Below are 15,728 nucleotides of genomic sequence, written 5' to 3'. Positions count from 1 at the left end.
ACACAATCGCTGTGAGATTAACCTAAAATAAAGGATTTTTTTCGAATGTTTTGTCCGAAGAAGGGTCTCAACCCGAAACGTCACCGATCCAAGTTCTCCAGGGATACTGCCTGACCTGCTAAGTGATTCCAGCTCTTTGTGTCTTATATTGTATTCTAATCTTTAGTCTTACATTATACGTTAAAAAAAAGGTTCCATGGGCAAGATAGTGTTTGGAGCTGTCAAGTCAATGACAAAGTCTACATGAGATATGGTGGATAAACCAACAATGTCAGGGAGAACAATATTTGCAGTATATTCTGTGTTGAGGCAAAAGGAATAGCAAATGGTGGATTAAAGCAAGTCGTCAAGTCAAGTCAAGAGAGTTTATTGTCATGTGTCCCAGATAGGACAATGAAATTCTTGCTTTGCTTCAGCACAACAGAATATAGTAGGCATGAATACAGAACATATCAGTGTGTCCATATAGCATTATATAATTATATACACACATCAATAAATAAACAGATAAAGTGCAAATAAACAGATAATGGTCTATTAATGTTCAGAGATTTGTTTCAGTTGAGTTTAATAGCCTGATGGCTGTGGGGAAGTAGCTATTTCTGAACCTGGACGTTGCAGTCTTCAGGCTCCTGTACCTTTTACCTGCAGGTAGCAGGGAGATGAGTGTGTGGCCAGGATAGTGTAGGTCCTTGATGATGCTGCCAGCCTTTTTGAGGCAGCGACTACAATAGATCCCCTCGATGGTAGGGAGGTCAGAGCCGATGATGGATTGGTCAGTGTTTACTACTTTTTATAGTCTTTTCCGCTACTGAGCGCTCAAGTTGCCAAACCAAGCCACGATGCAACAGGTCAGCATGCTCTCTACTGTACGTCTGTAGAAGTCAGAGAAAGTCCTCCTTGCCAAACCGACTCTCCGTAATCTTCTCAGGAAGTCGTGCTGATGTGCTTTCTTAATAATTGCATCAGTGTTCTCGGACCAGGAGAGATTTTCAGAGATATGCACGCCTAGGAATTTGAAGCTCTTGACCCTCTCCACCATCGACCCATTGATATAAATGGGACTGTGGGTCCCCATTCTACCCCTTCCAAAGTCCACAATCAGTTCCTTGGCTTTGCTGGTGTTGAGGGCCATTGTGCTGGCACCATTTTGTCAGTCGGTCGATCTCACATCTATACTCTGACTCGTCCCCATCAGTGATACGCCCCACAGCAGTGGTGTCGTCGGCGAACTTGATGATGGAGTTTGCTCTATGACCGGCTATGCAGTCATGAGGATAGAGTGAGTACAGCAGCAGGCTGAGCACGCAGCCTTGAGGTGCTCCCGTGCTGATTGTCATCGAGGCTGACACATGTCCACCAATACAAACAGTCTGTGGTCTATGAATGAGGAGGTCGAGGATCCAATTGCAGAGGGATGCGCAGAGACTCAGATCTGAGATCTTGGTAACCAGCTTGGAGAGGATGATTGTATTAAATGCCGAGCTGTAACAATGAATAACACCCTGACATATGAGTTTTTGTTGTCCAAGTGGTCCAGAGCGGAGTTGAAAGCCAGCGAGATCGCTTCCACCTTTGATCTGTTGTGGCGGTAGGCAAACTGCAGTAGGTCCAGGTTTTTGTCAAGGTAGGAGTTGATTTGCGCCATGATCAACCTCTCAAAGCACTTCACCACCACTGATGTTAGTGCAACTGGTCGATAGTTGTTGAGGCACGTCATCTTGCTCTTCTTGGGCACCGGTATAATTGATGCCCTTTTAAAACAGGTGGGAACCTCAGACCTCAGAAGTGAGAGGCTGCAAATGTCTGCAAAACTCCAGCCAGTTGGTCCGCACAGGTTTTTAGAACACGACCTGGTATACCATCAGGCCCAGACACTTTTTGAAGTTTCATCCCTCTGAAGGATTTTCTGATGTCCGCCTCTGTGACTGAGACTGAAATACCATCACAGCGAATGGGGGCTCGAGAAGGCATATCAGTGTTCTCCCTATCAAAGCGTGCGTAAAACACATTGAGCTCATCAGGGAGAGATGTTTCGTCGACAGTTGAGCTGCCTCCTGATTTCGACTTGATTATATTTCAAGGTGATTGCATTCAGGCCCTGCCACAGCTGCCGAACATCTGTCTCATCCTCCAGCTTGGAGCAGAAGTCTCTTTTGACCTTTTTGATGGCCTTACCAAGGTCGTATCTGGACTTCTTGTAGATTACTGTATCATCAGACATGAATGCCCGGTGTCTGGTCTTCAGAAGAGTCTGGATCTCAGAGTTCATCTAAGGCTTTTGATTGGGATGCAGTCTTCCACACATTTCTTTATGAATAAAAAGCGCTGGAGGAACTTAGCAGGTCAGGAAGAATATGTGGAAAGAAATGGATTGACCATGTTTTGTGTTGAGTCCTTCTTCAGACTGATAGTAGTAGGGGGAGGAAGCTGAAATTTTCGGGGGGGGGGGGAAACATATCTTTGCAGTGGTTTATCAATGAAATAAGATGAATTATAGCAATTTTCAGCAGAATTACTACTTGTTCTATATCTCAGTTGCAGTCACCTTGCCATTACAAGCTTCTTTGAGTGGGTATAAGCTATTATTTATAATGCATTAATTCCTCTTCAGTGGGAGCAGGTTTTAGATCATTTAAATGCTTGTTTTTGATTATTTGCATATTATTTCTTCTCCATTCCAGCTCTGAAGTTGAGGGTGACGGAAAATGGTTATTTTTTAAGACACTGTGTTTCAGCCTCCTGTTTGCTCAGCTAGCTAATATCTAGGCTCGAGCCAATGCTTCTGCACCGTTCTGGGAGATGTCGCAGGATAAATTATCTTTCCTTCTCATTTCCCCTTCCCGCATGGAAACATCTGTCACCACAACTCCAAAATGAAGAACTCACCATCTGGACCATGGCAGATGCAAATTGATGACCTGCCATTTTCTCGCACAACATGTTGATCTCGTTGCATAGAATACATCCTGTAGGAGTATTTTCCATATTTTGTTTTTGTGGCGCTTAACTGCAAATGTCCTCTTACTACCCAGTGGTATGAATAATGATTTCTCTGACTTCAAGTAACCCCTGCATTCCCCCTCTCTCCATCTCTCCCCCACCTTCCAATTCGCACCAGGTTCTTATTCTCGCCTAGCAAACAGCTAACAACGGCCTGTTTCCTTTATCATTGTTACTTTTTTGCATATCTTTCACTCATTTGTTCTATATCTCTCTACATCACTGTCAACACCTCTCATTTCCCTTTCCCCTGACTAGTCTGAAGAAGGGTCTCGACCCGAAACGTCACCCATTCCTTCTTTCTAGAGATGCTGCATGACCCACTGAGTTACTCCAGCATTTTGTGCCTATCTTCAGTTTGAACCAGCACCTGCAGTTCCTTACTACATCATGTCTACTTAAATATAATTTGTAAACTGCGGATGCTGGTTCATAAAAGAAGACACAAAATATTGGAGTACCTCTGGAGAACGTGGATGTGATGTTTTGGGTTAGGAACCTTCTTCAAACTGATTGTGGTGGGGAGGAGGAGGAGCTGGAAGAGAGGAGGAGCTGGACTGATGAGTGATAGGTGGATACAGGGGAGGGGGGATTTTTGATAATCAGATGGTTGGACAAAGACCAGGGATGAAAAGACAAAATGTGTGAGATAAGATTAGAAGATATGCAAATTATGAAGCTAGAGGAAGGTATCGAGATGGAAGGGAAGGGGAGAAATGGGTGTATTTCGGTAGTGCATAGGGAAAGTATGGTGAAGGAAAAATATGATTATTAAAATAGGGGCCAGGTGGTCTATAGATTAGTTACTTAAAAATGGATAATTAAACATTCATGCTGTTAGGTTTAACGTTTCCAAGCAGAATATGAGGCGTTGTTCCTCCTATTTACACGTGGCTTCACTGTAGTAATGGAGGAGGCCCATGACAAAAAGGTCAATATGGGAATGGGAAGATGAGTTAAAATGATTAGCAATCAATAGATGCAGCATAACTTGGTGGACCAAGTGCAAGTTTTTGTTGAGATGATTGCTGAATCCTTCGAAAATGTGGTGTGGCCTCCAGAGATGCTGCCTGGCCTGCTGAGCTACTCCACCACTTTGTGCCTTTTTTCCCTCTTCAATAATGTATTTCCTTTTTATGGAGATTCCTCTCTTCACCTGCCCATTTTATCCAATAAGAGTCAGTAATGAGATGATGATGCTGAATGTTACTCTGCAAATTATGCAGGTAGTTGTGGAAGATGGCATGGTGGAAAATGTTTCGGCTTGTTAGTGAGGGAATTTCAACAAGGTATTCTGGTATTGGGAACAACCATTTAGAATTTGAAACATGGTCAATTAACCTCACACAAGCACCGACAGTTTGTACATTTTATTACTGAATCTTCTAATAATTGACGCAGTTGAGTTTAGTCTACACAAACACTAATTTTAATCAACTGGCACAAAACATAATATAAGAACTGGAGTTGGTCACTAACAATTAATCACTGGCTCTTTTTTATTCTATGCTTTCATTCCCATTACATATTCTACCATCAAACATAATATCATTGGCAGACTTAGCAAACTCTGTTAAGTTATTGGTCATTAATAAATATGGTAAAAGGTGGAACAGAATGTTGTGTTGCAACATCAATCACTTTCAATTCTCGTGCATCCTATTGTTATATGTGACAAGATGGAGTGGGTTGGCTTTTGTTCGTTGGTGTGAGAACTCCTTTCTCACTAAACCTGGTTCTCCTGACTGTGCCACGCATCCCGAGGGCTTCTATCTTCACTGGTTGGGCTGTACGGCATCCTTAGGCAAGGTCAAGAGAGCAGAGGGGTCTGCTTGCTAATCAACGTCTTGGGTGGCAATTCTGTTGACCTCCTGTGCCCGTTGTTGGAATACCTAATGTTGAAGTGTCATCCTGACTTCCTGCCTCTGGAATTCACTTCAGCTCTCCTGACAGCAGTCTGCCCCATGCTGATGCTAAGCTGGTACTGGATGAACTATACACCACTACTTTGAAAGGGAAAACCCCGAGGCCTTATTCATAACAACCGAGGATTTCAAACAGTCCAACGGTGTGAGTGTGCTACCAAAAAACTATCTGCATGTCTCCTGTCCCACTGAAGGTCCAAACCTTCTCAACCACTGCTACACAATCATCAAAGGTGCCTTCTGCTTCATCTCCCAGCAGCATTTTGAAAAACTGCCCTCCTGGCTGTGCTCAATTCCCTGCAAACAGTCAGAAATTGAAGCGTGAGGATCTGGTATAGAAAGCCGTACTGTGTTGTTCTGAGGAAATAGATCCGGACCTTCGCAACTGCTTTGAGTCAGTGGACTGATCCATATGTAAGGACTCTGCGACCAATCTAAATGACCACACCACTACTTTCAATGTAACATAACTGTGTAAAATAACAGGTAGGCATAAAGTGCCATTTTCCTTGCATTTGAAGTTTAGAACTGGAATCATAACCGTATTTGAAGTGAAGATGAATTTCTTTACTCTGTGGGTAGCGAATCTTTGAAATTCTCTACTCCAGTGGGCTGTGGATATCTAGTCAAATAATCTATCCAGGACTGTAACTGGTTGATTTTTATGTACCAATGGAATAAGGGAAATGGCAGACAAAAGTCAGTGGGTGTAAAAAATGAGGCTGAAGTAACAAATGGGAGACAACTTCAAGTGAATATGTGACTGACCTGTTATATTTTAAAGCTTCATAGATTCGTAAAATTACATAGCATGAAAACAGGTCCTTCGGCCCAAATCATCCATACTGACCAAGGTGCCTATCTAAACTAATTCCATTTACCCACGTGTTGGCCCTTTGTCCTCTACACTTTTCCTATCCATATTTATTTTAATGTTGTTATTCTGCCTGCCTCTACCACCTTCTCATGCAGCTCATTATCTTTCCATTGCAATAATTGCTCTTATACTCATTATCCCAACTCTCCCTTCCATATTTGACCACATCCCATCTCGGTTAATAATTTGCCTTCAATTATTTTTTGTTTCTGAAAACCTTCTGAAAACCTTTCAGTAAGCAGATATAAATCACATCCCTGGACAATATGGTGTCTAACATTTTAATAACTTCCTCAAAAATTTCAATTTCAATCAGATTTGTTGGACAAGATATGCCCTTTAAAATTCTAGGTTAGATCTCTCTAATTGGTTCAAATATATTGAAGTGCTCAGACGATCTCTCCTTAATTATACAGTAGATTCTAATATCTTCCTCGCAACAGGTGCCAAATTAACAGGTCTATAATTCTGTGTTTACTCTATTCTTTCTGTCAATTTATGCCAGTTACATTAGTGTAATATTGCCAGCAAATCCAGCACAAAGCATTATCAGGGAGTTTTAAAAACAAATTAGTTTATTAGTTTTAGTTTAATTAGTTAATCAAAGACAAATATGTTCATTTATTACTGGACAAATATATTCAGGCCAAGACAGAGTGGATGTGGAGAGTCCAGGACCAGAGGTCCTGGTCTCCAAATTAAAGGATGTTCCTTGGAGAAGGGGATGAGGAGGATTCTCTTTAGGCAGAGGGTGGTGAATCTGTGGAATTCATTGTTACACAAGGCTGTGGAAGTCAATCAATGGATAATTTTAAGGCAGGGATAGATTGGTTCTTGATTAGTACAGGTGTCAAGGTTTATGGGGGTGAAGGCAGAATGGGGTTAAGAGGGAAAGATAGATCAGCCATGCTTGAATGGCAGAGTAAACTTGATGGGCCGAATGGCTTAATTCTGCTCTTATCACTTATGAACTTGTGAACATAAACTTTCAGGGTCGATTCAGACAAGCTTGGGTACCATCCTCCTCCACCCTAAACCCCACAAAATGTAACTGATCGCAAGGTTAAAATAAAAATTAATGACCTGTATTGCAGAAACTCTTCAAATTTTATTAAAGCTTTTCACTGTACCTCGGAACGGGTGACAATAAACTAAAGTAAACCAACTAAATTAAATTAAACTAAACTGAAATACAGTGATGAGGAAGCACTTTCCTTCTATTTTCTTACCAACATTTTTTTTTGCTAAAACACTGACAAATGCAGACTTTTTGATATATTAAATGGTTTAATGACCTTTCTTTAAACACATTTTCAGTAGTTTTAAATCAGATTTCTCATTGCTGGAGATTTTGCCATCTTTAATAAAAATCTTGTTTTTGCTGAAACACATTTTCAGTGGATTAATGACTGCATTAGGTTTCCACCCTTTAATACATAAAGGAGCCATATTCAATTGAAAGAGCCTGAATGAAAGAACTGCATTCCATTATGCTGCCCAGTTGTGGTGTTGCATGAGAGCTTTTACATTGTAACTCCGCACTTTCGGTGGAAGCTTAAATTGTAGAAGCCAATTTCAATCATATTTGGGGAGCATTTATTTTGATTATTGGTAATCTTATTACCACTTACATTTCACAAAAAATGTAAGTTATGGGCTATTTCTAGCTTTTAATCTTTTACAAAAAAGATACAGCTTTAAATTTGTACAGATTTATTCTCGACAACAAAGCATTATTTTTGCACAATAAAGTCAGTTTGTTCTAAGTTTAGTGGAACAACTCTGAATTATTTATGAACGAGGTGCTCAGTTATGAAATTAACTGTTGTATAGTCATTTGTCAATCACTCGTATTGAAATGCACCAACATGCTATGAAATATTTTGTGACCTTTATGAGTGGCATAAGATTTTACACGATGTACAATAATTTCCATTGGGACTTCACATGCCTGGAATCATAGAGTCAGAGTCATACAGCATGGAAGCAGGCCCTTCATCCTAATTTGCCCAAGATGCCCCATCTACACTAATCCCACCTGCCTGCATTTGTCCCATATCCCTCTAAACCTTTCCTATCTACAGTATGTGCCTGTCCAAATGCCTTTAAAATGTACATAGTATCCACACAAAATTACAATAGTATTTTTATTGGTGTGAAATATCGATTGTGATGTCCTTGGAAATAATCTAGAGCAGATTTCTACTTATTTCTAATTAAAAGAAGACTTTTGAAGAATCATTATATGCCATGTGACTTAACAATGAATGAATTCATTTCTTATTGTCGTGGACATATATTACAAAATGGGTATATTATTGTTTGTCATCTTACCAACAAATTAAAGATGCAGCTCCCAGTACATATGAATACAGATATACATATGAAAAGTTAGGAAGGCAAGTACAATTAAGCCTCGGAAGTGATATAATCACTTAGAACTGCACTGCATTTTCATCTTTAATCTAGCAGAGGCTGGAAAGATGATAATCCTTATCTCTGCTTCCTGTAAAAGACTTAATTATGACAATATAGCCCACGGATAAAATTCTGCCGAAGACATAATATATTTTAAATGGACTTTATAGGGGGAGGATAAGATATGTTGTAATCCCATTTTAGATACCCTTTTAAATGCATTTTTAAGATAATGCTTGTTTTTGGGGTCATTGAATAAGGAAGACTTGTTGGTACACCCACATTCATTTCTCGTTCAGGAAATCCCAAAGTACAACAGCATCCTTAAAATTAGTAATTATGAGAGCAAAAGGAACAGGTACAGCAAGATCCCACAAGTAATGGTGTGATAATCACCAGACCATTTCTCTCAAAGATATTAATTAAAGGACACAAAGTGCTTTAGTAGGGTCAGGCTCATCGGGTGCTGCGGGTCAGGCAATTGTAGAATCCAATGTTTATACCGTTGTATTGTAAACTACCCAAGCAGAATATGAGGTGTTGCCCTTCCAGTTTGCATATGGCCTCACACTGCCAATGGAGGAGGCCCAGGACAGAAAGGTCAGTCTGGGAATGGGAGGAGGAGTTAAGGGCCTGTCCCACTTGGGAGTCATTTGCGGGTCATGCAGGTGGTGTGCGAAGATTTTGAGAATCCAAAAATCCTGGGGCGTGTGCGCTACCGCGCATCACTGCCTATGCCACCACTCCTCACCATGCGACATGTGCCCAAAATGCACGCCATGCACACGTCACGACGCGGACGTCGTGCATCATGATGCGTAAATGATATCGCGTAAATGACGTATAAATGACGCCCAAGTGGGACAGGCCCTTTAAAATGGGAGATCCAGTGGGACTGGTGGACCGAATGCAGGATAAAAGTGATCAAAATACTATGAACAAAACCTATTATTGAAATACAATTTTACTGAAATAACTTAATGTGGAATTGTTAAGATTACACTTGCAAGGATCTATTTAAAGCCAATTTTACACCACTAATTGACCACATCAGACAACAGTTTACTAAATGGTCACCAATGTCCTTATCTCTAATCGGCCGGATCAATGCTATTAAATTGTTTATCCTACCTACATTTTTGTATTTATTTCAGACGATACCAATTTTTATTGCTAAATCTTTATCTGATATTATCGACTCAAAAATTTCTGAATATATATATATATGGCAGAATAAAAATCCCAGACCAAGTAAAAAAAACTTACAGAAATTAAAACAGGACGTTGGTTTGGCACTGCTGAAACTTAGATTTTACTATTGGGCTCGCTATTTATTGTTTTGGACAAAAGATTTAGAAGATACCCAATGCCCAGGATGGATATATCTTGAACGTGATTCTATGCAAGGGCTATCATTGGCTTCTATTCTAGCTCATATGTCAAAAGATAAGTTAGCTTGTTTTTATGGTCATACAAATCCTATCTGTGACACGTTATGTTTATCATTATCGGGTTTTTTTTTTGTTGCTTTGTTTTTACTTTTGAAAAAAATAATAAAAAGATTTTAAAAGAAAGAAAAGTAAGATTACATTCGGAATTGTTGGTATCCTACTTTAAGAATCCACGGTTACCATTCAAATACTTTATTTGATCTTATATGCCTTCTGAAGATTTTTTTTAAAGGATTATTTAATATACTGTCTAAGGGACACCATTTCCAGTTGTAGAATTGAGCATCACCTCAGGCTGTTGTGGCCAAGTTCTTGAAGTGAGACTTCAAACAATAACTCTGACTCAGAAGCAACACAGTTACCTACTGAGTCATAGCAGACTATAAAGTGGACCGAAGGAACTAGGCAGAGAATTAAGAACTGGCTTCCAATCTAATTGTGCAGTGGAAAGGCATAAGGATTTGTTAGTGAAATAAATAGGGAAAAGAGCAAGGGTGCTGTCAATGATTTACAATTCCAGATTTATCACACTGATACATTTTCTCATTAACTTCCCTCAAAGAAAAATAAACAGAAATTATAGTCACATATCTTCTTAACACACTAAATGTAAATTTATCCTGGAACAATTGTAATTCATATCTCTGAACTTCAGTGTCAAAATACTATGAAATCTGTGAACCAAATGAAAACCAGATTTGTAATGTTAATCGACACAAAATGCTGGAATAACTTAGCGGGTCAGGCAGCATCTCTGGAGAAAAGGAGTATGCGATGTTCCTGGCTGAGACCCTTCTTCAGACTGAGAGTCAGGGTAGAGGGAAACTAGAGGTATGAAAGGTTTGAGAACAAAACAGCACAGCGGGGGAGCAGAAAGAGAGGGTGTTGCAGAACTCCTGTCGGAGAGAGGAGGAGAACTTCTTCAAAGTAGCCATACCTTGACGAGATAGCGCAGTGGAGCAGACAAAATGTGTAGGGAGGAACTGCAGGTGCTGGTTCACATCAAAGATAAACTCAAAATGCAGGAGTAACTCAGTGGATCAGGGAGCATCTCTGGAGAAAAGGAATAGGTGAAGTTTCCTTCAATGTTGTCTCCTTGTGCAGAGTCACTTAGATAGATTGAACAGTTTCCAACTTTAGTTCGTATAAAGAGCAGAGGTTTACACAATAGCACTTTATCAAAACTATTGTTTTGCACTATTTGGGAATGTTTGTTTGTTGATAGTGATGTCTGGCTGGTATTTAACTTTGTACCTTGTGCTGTGAATGGTCTTCAATTGTAACGTAGACCATCTAGGGAGAGAACTTCACTTGGTCACTTGCACAACACACACAAGTAATATAAAGGCTTATTCTTCTATAATACAGTCTCATTGATTTCAAAGGAATTGAATTTTGGAAGCAGAGCACAAAATGCGGAATGTTTACTCATACTAACCAAGCATACATTTCTATCTGAATGGTTCCCATTGGTAATGTTTTTATTTCGGTGCTGTTTCTGCTCCGACTAATTTGGTAGCTCCATTGGGGAATATATCCTTGATGCCAATAATAAGATTCCAGTATATAGAACTACTCCTCTCCTTAATTTTTCCAAGTACGAAAGGAAAGCTATTGATAAACTATGGCAGAGGCTGTAATGCAATCTACACCCAGTTTTCACGATTGCACTATAGAAGCACTCCTCTCCTTAATTTTTCCATGCACAAAAAGAAAGCTAGTGATAAATTATGGCAGAGACTGTAATGCAATCTACACCCAGTTTCTACTATTGCAATGGCTCAGAGATATTACTTGAGGCTTTAATTTGGAACATGACTTAATTACAGAGAGAGTACATCAGGGGGAAGGCTATTAGGTCCAAATACCTGCTCCATATGGAACACCATAAATTTAACTTTCCATTTAGTACTTCATTCCATCTATTTCTATCCAAGTCTCTCAATATATTGTTCCATTACTTTTTCCCTCCCAAGCATGTTAGCTTTCTCTGAAATGCATCATCGCCATTTGCTCCCATTTATTCTTCTGGTGAAAATAATTGGTTTTTGCCCAGAATTCACTTATTGTTGCTCTGCTGTGCTTTGGCCTAATGCTCAATCAGAGCACCTGTTCAACTTTGCTAAATTAGTGAGATCGAGTCTTCAGAAAAAGTATTTATTTTCCCCCTTTTATCATGAACTAAAATCTATTGTGCAAATGTCCAATGCTACTCTGTTGAGAGAGAAATGGATCAGAACCTTAAAGAAGCAGAAGGGGCGGCAGTGTCACAGCGGTAGAGCTGTTGCATTACAGCACCTGAGAACCAAGTTCGATCCTGCCTGTGAGTGCTGTCTGTCCGGAGTTGGTACGTTGTAGCCCATGTGTAGTGAAAGACTATGTAAATAGTCACACAAAAATTAAGGCATCTCTAGCATTAGCAGTACAGATATCAATGTCGTTCAAAATTTGATGGCTGATCAGAAGGGTTTATATTCACAGATGATTGGAAAGGGGACATTATTTTCTCATTATTTTACTGTGAGTAAAATTACACATTGTTGGTTGCATAATTCTATACTAAATTTTAATGTTAATTGAGAAATGCACCTAAAGTCTGCAATAATACCTGGGATATGGCACCAGAGTGGTGATTGAAAGTTATTAAGGAAATCAAGGGATACTGCAGAAGTGTATAACTGAAGTAGGAGATCAGGCATTATCGCCTTGAATGGCAGAAAAGGCACAAGGGGCCAAATTCCCAGTTATATTTCTGATATTCTTCTGATGGACATCAGGAAACACTGAACAGGCTGAAACTGCCATTTCTAGCAAGAAGAAGGTTAAGGGAGGACCCAATAGAAGACTTGAAAATGTAAAATGTTTGAACTAAACAAGGAATCAGAAATTAAATATAATATATTGTCTCCAATATATTCAGACAATAATTCGGGCAAATGAGTTAACATGAGTTTAGAAATTAGACTTGTGTATGCCTTTCTTAAAATCTAAAATGCATGTAAAACTGTTCCACACATCAATCTGAAGAGTGGTCTTGATCTGAAATGTTGCCTGCCAATTCTCTTCCCAAATGCTGCCCGACCCATTGAGCTACTCCAGCTTTGTGTTTTGCTCAAAATTTGCCACTTCTTGGATAGAGACACAAGAAGCGGCAAATCTTGAGCAAAACACAAAGCTGGAGTAACTCACATCTCTTTTATGCAGAACTTTATACATTTCAATGAGATCACTTTTCATTCTTCTGAACTCCAGAGAGCATAGATCAACTCTGCTTAATCACTTCTCAAATGATCAAACTGCAATTATAGAAAACAATTTTGTGAATCTTAATAGAACTCCCCCTTTTGCAATTGTATCCTGCACTCAATATGATCAACGCAATTCTCAGCAGGTCCCTACATAATTGGAGCAAGTTGTCTCCACTCTTGTACTCAAGTCCTCTGGTGATAAAGGCTGATGTACCATTTGCCCTACTAATTGCTGGCTTTACCTGCATATTTATTTTCTATGATTCATGAAGGAGGATACCCAGGTCTGTCCTCTAATCTCTCACTACTGAACAATATACTTTGCTTTTCTATTTATTCTACAAAATAGATAGTCTCACATATTTCCACATTATATTCCATCTGCCATGAAACACTTCCCTCTGGAAGGCGACTCCGGACTGTCAAAGCTGCCACAGCCAGACATAGAAACAGCTTTTTTCCCCATGAGCAGTAGCTCTACTCACTAACCAAAATTATGTAGCCTCCTTTTGCTCTGGTATTTTATTTAATTCACATGCTTAATCAATAATGTTTTATTATTAACATTTAATGTTTTTATGTCATTCCTAACTATCACTGAATGTCATGTTGTCACATGCGGGTGGAGCACCAAGGGAAATTCCTTGTATGTGAATACTTGGCCAATAAACTTATTCATTCATTCATGCCCTTGCTCATTCGCTTATCTATATCCAGAACTGCCCAGTATGCTCCTCGCAGCCCATAATACTACCCATCTTTGTATCAGCAGCCAATGTGCAATTATTACACTTTATACGTTCATACAAATCATAGATATAAATAGTGAAGGGTTTTGACACAGCACTATCCTGATCATACCCAATCTGGTTACGGTACTCCAATCAAACAAAATTACCTATTTATTTCCATGAGGATCAGAGTAAAGACATCAAAACCTATAGATAGCATCGCTAAATGTGAATGGCACTAAGTGCTAGGCTTCAGACACAGGGGCTTTGATTTTCTAATTTTTGTTTTTTTCTTTTACTATAGGTGACTGAATAGACTAACACTGTTGAAATGTATCTTTATTCCTTTGTAATAAGGAACACTAGTATCACAGCTATTTTCATTGCTGTGGCTTTCCTGTCAGGTTAGAGAGGTTGCTGATGAGCCTTTACACTTTACAACTCAATGAGTCTTTAGACTTTAGAGACAAAGGTCCTTCAGACCACCGAGTCTGTGCTGACCAACAATCACCCCATACACTTGCACTATCCCACACACTAGGGACAATTTACAATGTTTACCGAACCAATTAACCTTCAAATCTGTACGTCTTTGGTGTGTGGGAGGATACTGGAGCACCTGGAGGAAACCCACGCGGTCACAGGGAGAACGGATAAATCCTGTACAGACAGCACCCGTAGTCAGGATCGAGCACAAGTCTCGTGTGCTGTAAGGCAGCAACTCTACCGTTGTGCCACTGTGCCACCCCATGAGCCAAATAGTGGAGGAAGCATCCCTGCTAACTGCATCACACTCGGTGAACTTTGGAAGATGTCTCGGCAACTCTCCAGGACTCCTGGCAATGGACAATCGGGTCTTCCACAGAAAAGCCTTTGAGTATCAAAGTAAACAATAAAGTAACACATTGCCTCTAATTTTACCGGGACTGAGGCTCAAAGAAAGTTGGTTTCACATCTGAGCTCTAATATAAACCCTCCAAATGGACATTGAGTGAATAATATCATCATTAAGCTCACATCTGACACCTGAAAAATATTTCAAGAATACTAATGTGAATCACATGAAGAAGAAACAAGTCTAATTGGCATTGGCATAACATGACTAAGAAATGAGTCTACTCCAGGGTAAATGGGTTTTAACATTATTTGGACATGAAAAGTGGCTTCTAAATGATTCAAAACTCCGACCCCAGCCTTCCATTACCTGGACCTGATTTACTCTCCATTTTAAACCTGGGTACAGCATCACCAACTGTTTGGCATTATCCCCTGTAGTCATTCATTTTTACATTAATACAATAAAGCTTCTGCTCTCGCCTTCCTAGCTTTTTAATATACATGGAAGAAATCCATCAGGATAAGAGATTTTATCCTCACTAAGTTTAATTAGTTTATCAATTATCTTCCTATCATTAACCTAACCCAGTCAGCACTGATTGCTGGAGAAAGCTGAAGATGCATTATTTGATATGGCAAACTATTCCACCCATTTTCCCAATGGATGCAGGCAGTCAGATTTATATACTTTAACATATAGCATGTTTTCTTTCAAACCGAGGAGTCATAGACATTTGTTTTTATGGAGTATAGGCTGCCTTGATTATTGACATTACTTATGGAAGACAAGGTTGTCTTCTCAAGTTATAAGAAACAGATTGAGATTGCTAATTTGAAACCAGCTGCCCCTGATGTTCACTTCCACACTCCAATCATTCGAAGGCCTCCTCCATTGGCAGAGGAAGCCAAATGCAAACTGGAGGAAGAGCACCTGGTATTCTGTTTGGGTAGCTTACAACCTAATGGTGTGAACATTGGATTCTCCAATTTTAGGTAACTACTAGACTAAGTGGGACCTGTTGGGTCCCATGTTCACACGGGAGGGCTGGTCCCCCAACACAAAATTCCACATCTCCACCAATTCCAATATTGGTGGCCAATGGGGGGGGGGCTTTCTGGAGTGCTGGTATGGGTTCTTGAGGTGGCAGCTCAGTCCCTCAAGCCTGATCTGCTGGCAGCTCACTCACGGCTGGTGGGCTGGCAGTTGACTCATGACTATTCCTTGAAATTCCATTTCA

This window comes from Leucoraja erinacea, chromosome 32 (assembly GCF_028641065.1).
Source record: "Leucoraja erinacea ecotype New England chromosome 32, Leri_hhj_1, whole genome shotgun sequence".
NCBI lineage: Eukaryota > Metazoa > Chordata > Chondrichthyes > Rajiformes > Rajidae > Leucoraja > Leucoraja erinaceus.
Note: the sequence above shows the minus strand (reverse complement) of the source record.